We start from the raw sequence: 7,238 nt of genomic DNA, 5'->3' as shown, positions 1-7,238 counted from the left end.
CTTACGCAGCAGTTTTGGAGCTTCTGTAGTCGCTTAGCTAGTTTATCTGTTAGATCAGGAAAGAGGACATCGCAGTAATCAAAGTGGGGCATAATTAATGTTTGAACAAGCATGGTTTTAATACTAAGTGGAAGCAAATTTTTTAACCGTCGTAAGCAGTGAAGGGAAAAATGTACCTTCTTACAAATTTGCATTATCTGCTCCCTCCAGGTTAAGGTTGTGTTTATCAGGACTCCCAGATTTCTTACGACGTTAGAGAACTGAATATCAACTCCTTGGAGCGTTAAGTTACAGTATTTGTTAGGAATTAATTCAGTGAGTAATTTTGTATATCATTTACAAATAAAATAAACTCTGTTTTCCCAAAACCCTGATAATATCAGGGTTCTAGGTATTTTGTAAAACTAAGTTTTATTTACGAATATATCCTCTAAATAAAGAGATTTACGACAAAGGCCAAATAAAAACGTTTAATTAAAATATCCATGCGCACCGCAAGATTACACGCTCTTGGTTCATGCAAGGATTGAAATATATATTGGTGCATAATGTTCTTGAAACCATTAAATATTTTTTAAAGATAAAATTATTAAAAAAAACATTGTTATATAATTCTCAAGTAGTTCCACGAAATTCTCACAGAGTGCAGTCGTAACTGTTTCACAGCCGTAGCTGGCTCACAATCGTAGCTGGCTCACAGTCGTAGCTGTATCACAGTCGTAGCTGGCTCACATTCGTATAGCTGTCAATTACAAAGGATTATCTTTCGCCACTTTGCCATCATCTCATGTGACCCATAGTAGATAAAACTGCGTGCATATCGTTTACCTGAACTTCCTTTTTTATTGCGATTTTAATTTTTTCTTCAAGCTTTGCCATCCACACTAGCCGACTTCTTGACATGAATTTCCGACAGGATTATGAATGTCTTTAATCTCGGGTTGAATGCCATTTCGGCTGAGGATTCAACACCGCTTAAGGGGATTGGTGCAGGACAAAAAACAGTCATTCGTCAGAATTTGTTGGAAATGAGCTTAAGTGTTTTATAAATGCTTGTTTATTACTACTGCACGGCCAGCCAGCACGTATATAAGCTAGCGGGTGAGATTTGGCAAGTTAGTGGCGAGAGAGCTTCCGTGGGGGGAGGTTGTCTAAGATTGCAGCTCTGAGGCCTGCCATCTAGCGGGAATCTTTCGAAGGTCTTCCACAATATCGCCTTTCTCTCTCTCTCTCTCTCTCTCCAACACGGACACCCAACCAGCTCTTATCTTCGCTTCCCATCTCACACTATCTTTCATTCTCGGATCAGGTAGCCGCCCTTCCCCGCGTAGACTTTCGTGTTACTCCAGGAAACCAAGACAACCTTTGAAAAATTTGTCCAAAGCTGAATTTTTGTACTGTGGTAGAGTTGACTATGCTTAATAACATAACGAAAGTTTACCGCTGTAGACCTTGTGCGTTATCACCGAAAATTTGCATTTAAGTCCTAGGTGACAGCAACTTGCATCAGTCCATTAAAATGCTACCCATTTATACAGTTTTTAATTTTGACTGTCCGTAAACTTACCAAAATAATCTAGAAACTGTAATACACCCATTAATGTTAGAAATAAATTTTTTTTAATATTTCAGATATGATATAAAGCGATTAATTCACGACATATATTTTTTTTTATATTTGCCACCCAGATAAAAATACGATTTACACCATTTTGAAGAGCCCAATGCGAAAAAATGTCTAAATAAATGTTTTTAATTATACTTTTAGCTTTAAGATAGTATATTTATAAAGAGTCTAGCATAATTAGTTGCCTCATTAAAGCTGCCCGAGCGTTGCAGTGTACTGCGGCCGTACTGATCTTTCACGGCCGGCGGGCTTTGAAACACGCTGCGTATTGCGACACTCAATAAACTTGGTCTTATTTAGGGATTACTTAAAATATATTTAATGCATATGATAGGGTGTATTCATGTTACATCTATTTAGATATTCATATTCTTTTTTCTTATATGAATGATTTTTGATACAATAAAATTAACAATAAACAATTTCTGCTTGGAACTTGTAAATCAAAATTCTAGAGGACCTCTGGTTTTATATACGTGTGTTCGTATTTTGTTACAGAAATTTTATTATTAAAAATTATTTTAATACCAAAAAATATAATTATTTTTTATTTCTAATACATTAAGTATATTATTTTAGATCATATCTGTGCAAAATTTTTATGTAGCCTATATTATAAAATATATATATTTAATTGTATGAAATTAGTTTACTACATAACAGTTGAAGAAAACGATACACCGTAAATGTGCTTATTGAGTTTTGTCACTTTTATAACATAATTCGTATGATAATATTATTTTTTTCCATAAAATAAATAAAACATAAGTTGTGTTGTAAAATGTATTGATAGAATTACATATTTAGTAATTTTTTTCTAAGTTAATTCATTGGAGTGCTGCGCCTAGCTTACTTCGTTGAATTGCTAGTGGCAAAGAGCGGTGGTGGATGTTTTTGCAAGAGTTTGGCCGTATTTTATGACCCCAGCTGTGAGAGGGTGTTCGTCCCAGAAATTCTAACGGTCAAGGAAAATAGCCTTTCTCTGTAGTCACGTACGGGTGTGCTACTCGCGCAATATCGTTAGTTTATCACAACTTTCCGGGAAGTTCTATTGTTATTTATTTATAATTTAGAAATTAAAGAGTCGATCATACTAATATTTTTACCTAAGCAAATCGCATCCTGGAAGATTTTTATCTACGTTTGCAGCAAAAATCACTTGCAGTTAGGAAACTTTTATTCTTTCAGAGTAAAATTCAGTCTGGAATTACCATACATTAAAAACCTTAGTTTTCTGGAGCAAAAAACGTCCCAGCACGAGCGACTTTAACACTGATGCACACACACTACGCAGCTTGAAATACATCAGTGGTCAGACTATTGTACCAGACACTCAAAATATACACATTTAAACTTTACAAAAAAAAAAAAAAAAAAACACAGACAATATTTATGAAGTGATTTTGACGCTACGCTCAACAAATTTATGTAACATGTAGTCAAATTTCTATAAAAAATATATATATTTCTTACCTTTTATGATTAAAATTACCAATTTAATAATAGGACGTTTAAACTTTGAGGTGTTTATCACAGTTACCATGTAGGACATTATTTTATATTACTTTGGTGCCATAATGAGAACCGGCTTAAAAAAGTATTAAAGTTATTAAATTTACGAAACATTTTTGTGGATCATTGTATAAATTATCATTAAGGACTCAACTGCTCATTATTGGTGTGATCACAAGGTTTCATCGGTAAACTTTTGACGTGTTACTAAGAAATGTTCATTCTACTACTGTACAAAATTTTTGCTTTGGGATAATTTTCCATGTATTAAAAATTTTTGTTTCTTAACAGCGAAATTCGTCCCAACCCGAGCCTACTTCGACAACCTCGCAGTAGTATACACTACGCGGCTCGGATCGCTTTAGTGGTCAGACTAATTGTATGAGACACTTAAAAAATATACCAATTTAAAGATGAATAAATATGCAAAAACGTTTACTCTAAGCGATTTCCACGTTGGGCTCTTTAAGTTTATGTAAGATGTATTTATATTTCCTTAAAATTGAATGAAAGTGAATTCGTTAACTTTAATGATTTAAAAGGTCTATTTTATAGAAACATGTTTAAACTTTGTGCTTTTTATCACTATCCTCAGATGGGGCAATGTTTCTAAATTATTTTGGGTTCCATACTGACGGTCTACTCCATAAACTGCATTTGCAATATCCATTATTGTGGATCGTTGCAAAAAATTGTCATTTTGGACTTAACTGCTCGTTTTTGGTGTGACGCACAAGGTTTGCGGCAGTACTTAAACTTTTGACGTGTTACTAAGAAATGTTCATTCTACTACTGTACAAATTTTCGGCTTTGGGATAATTTTTCATGTATTAAAAACCTTTGTTTCTTCATAGTGAAATTCGTCCCGACCCGAGCCTACTTCGACAACCTCGCAGTAGTATACACTACGCGGCTCGGATCGCTTTAGTGGTCAGACACATTGTACCAGGCTCTCAAAAAATAAACTAATTTAAAATTTAAGAACTAAATCGTGATCGTAAAATGGCCGCCATGGTGATTTGAGAATTTATGGAGAAATAAAAGCAGTTAAAATCTTATGTAGTTTCCAAGAGACATTATTACATCACCAATCATCTAAAGTAACAGGTTTACAAAATTTCAACATATTCAGTAACTAGTCAGTTTTTCAAATGTGTTAGTATTAACAATCTGGACCATATCTAGTCGGTGAGGTCTGTATTGTTACAGACTATCTGTATTCTGGTATTTGGATTTTGAAGCTACTTAATGATTCGCTTTCAATGTCTATTAAAATATACTTAATGCTAATTGCAGGAATATTTCTACTCAATTTCAAAATTATAATTCCTGAAAATTTGTAGTGGACACATTTCAATGTAACACTTATTGATTTTCGAGTTATGTTGAGGTTTCGCATGCCACTTCGTGTACACGAGATGGCCCCTGCTCTGGTAACAATGAGTCATCACAACCGGTGCCGTCTGTACGAGCGTCTTCACAAGTTATCCTGAAATATGTTCTTAAATAATAATTCAAGTGAATTCTTAAAATCCTACACACCTTATCTTAAGTGTCGTAAATGAATCGTTATATTTTGTAAATCCATATAATATAGGAGCCAACATGGCGCGAAGCGATGGACGCGATACGAATATTATTTTTTTTTTACCAACCACTAAATCAGTAAATATTTGTTGTTTCCATTCGCTATGAATTCAAGCATGTAACATGTGTACTGCTTCTTCAATTTGGCCACAGTTAAATGGGAGGCTCTGAATCACTGAAAACTCCTCATCCAAATCAACGATGAATAGAGACCGGAAAAATTCGCGGGTTCAATGACCTCCAGGATAGACTCCAATATCATCTACACACTCGGGCAAATGCCAACTGTTCATTGGCTGCTGACTTGTGAGTCGTCTCGACTGGTTGGCCTGTGATTCGACACTTCTATGAGTGAGGGTCTCTAATTGGTCCTCAGTCCTCCAGATTAACAATAAACCAATGACAGAAGCAGCACTAAGGTATAATTATTTGAATTTTAGCATAACACGAAATGAACCCGCGAATTTTTCAGGTCTCTAACGATGAATCACAGGCATTACAACAAACAGTTATCACAAGTCAAGTAGCCAATGAGCAGGTGACATTTTTCGAGTCCGTAGAGGATTGTTGAGATTATCCTACAGGTTAATGGCAACGCGCTCTTACGCGCATGGTTAATACCCCGCATGAGTAGAGTGTAAAGGCGTAAGCCTGAGACACATCTAGGTCCTCATCTAACCGCGCACACTTAGATTTAACTCAGGATAGGGTGAAAAATATTTACTAATTTTGCAGTCCTAACAGTCACCAACTAATAGCCAGCAAAAATACATAAATAAACTCACGAATATTGTTCGTGAATGAAGGCGAAGCTGATACTTTGGAAACGTTACCAGCAGATATTAAATGATGTTTAACTATTATTTACGTTGCTTACTTCTTAAAACTGCATTCATGTAAACTGATTTTGTGTGAGACTATGTTGAGTGTTTTCTGCTACACTTAGTTTTCTGAAAAAAGTCTATTGTGGCTTAATAAACTTGTTAACATTGATGCCTGCCATAAAAAAAAATTCAAACGTAATTATACGGATACATGTTGAGTATAGTTTATGAATGGTTCACGCATTGCTGAAAAAAAAAACATGTTTACAATTTTACACATCTTTTTGTTGTCGCGTCCATCGCGTTGTACATACTCAACTCTGAAAAATAAATATATGGTAAAAAAAGCTATAATAAAATAATCTCTTATCTTTCTTTATTCTTTTTTCTAAGCGCTCTAATGGCTTTCGATAGTTTTGTTCTTTTGTGTACTCTTGGTGGAGGTTTCTTCTGCATTTTATTCCTGAATAAATCTTACGCTGCAACAAAAAACATCTAGCTAAATCACTGTGCTAAATAACAACAGAGAATAACCATTCAATTATACGCCGAGCTAAACCAAACACGTTCTCTTATCTACTGAAAATGAGTACGTTGACCTTCATATCAGTTTCCCGCGAAATCCTGTCTCCCCTTCGTAAACAGCAGACAGCTGTGGCAGAGTGGGAACGAGCTGCAAAAAGTTTGGAAAACTGTCGCAAGGTGTCACTACTGTCCAGCGCGCTCCATAATTCCTCGTATCCGAGCTTGCACGCGACTCAAATTTCTACAGCTACGTTTTTACTATAGGTCCGACTGCAATAAGCTAAAGACTAAAATAAAGTCAATCATTCAGCCGACATATATGTAGGCGTTTGAATTACAAATGAAAACGCGAATGTTATTAAATTCGCAAATGAATATCACGCAATTTCGTAGCAGCTCAGTTATTAAAATTCAAATTGTAAATACGTTAAATTAATAATGATTACAGATAAAATAATGGTCACAGTCATATCTCCCGTGTCTGAAAATTTATCTGCGAAAGTTTTACCACTGAATTCTTTATAGTTTTTTAATAAAGCTTGAATTAAAAAAAATACCGAAAATCAGCAATAACTTAATTAAAATAAAAAAATAAAAAATTAAATTTTACACCAGAATGGTTCAAATATTCTCTAGCAGCTGAATCATTAACAAATATATTGTTTTTTTTAATACGATGCTGGTGCACCAATCCCCTTAAAACACGTAACTATGAAAGCTACAGAGTTGAAGTAGATACATCTTAGTAGACCAGGCTTTGATCGTGGTCTTTACGTACGACTCACCCGGTTAACATTTTCAGTGATGACGTAATGAGCGTTGGTGGGCTTGTTGAATTAAAGTCAATGAGAGCTGTAACTTCGAAGTAATAAACCGATTTGCGTGATTTAAACTTTAAGTTGCTCGTGAGTGAGCATTGGGTGATGCTAGTTGAGCGGAATAACTATAAAGCTACTAACTTTGGTTTTGGAGTCATTAATTGCACAATGCCTAAGCGAAAACCGGTTATGTTGGAGAAAAGAGAGAAAACAAGCGCTATCTCCCGAGAAGTAGCAATTAGAAATGCAGAGAAGTGTAATAGGTAATGAATGAGGCAAAAAGTATCCGACATAAATGAGCCAGTGGGACATAGAGGGGCCTCTGAACGAGACGGGAAATTTGCG

The sequence above is a fragment of the Bacillus rossius genome, chromosome 3, assembly GCF_032445375.1.
Source record: "Bacillus rossius redtenbacheri isolate Brsri chromosome 3, Brsri_v3, whole genome shotgun sequence".
NCBI lineage: Eukaryota > Metazoa > Arthropoda > Insecta > Phasmatodea > Bacillidae > Bacillus > Bacillus rossius.
Note: the sequence above shows the minus strand (reverse complement) of the source record.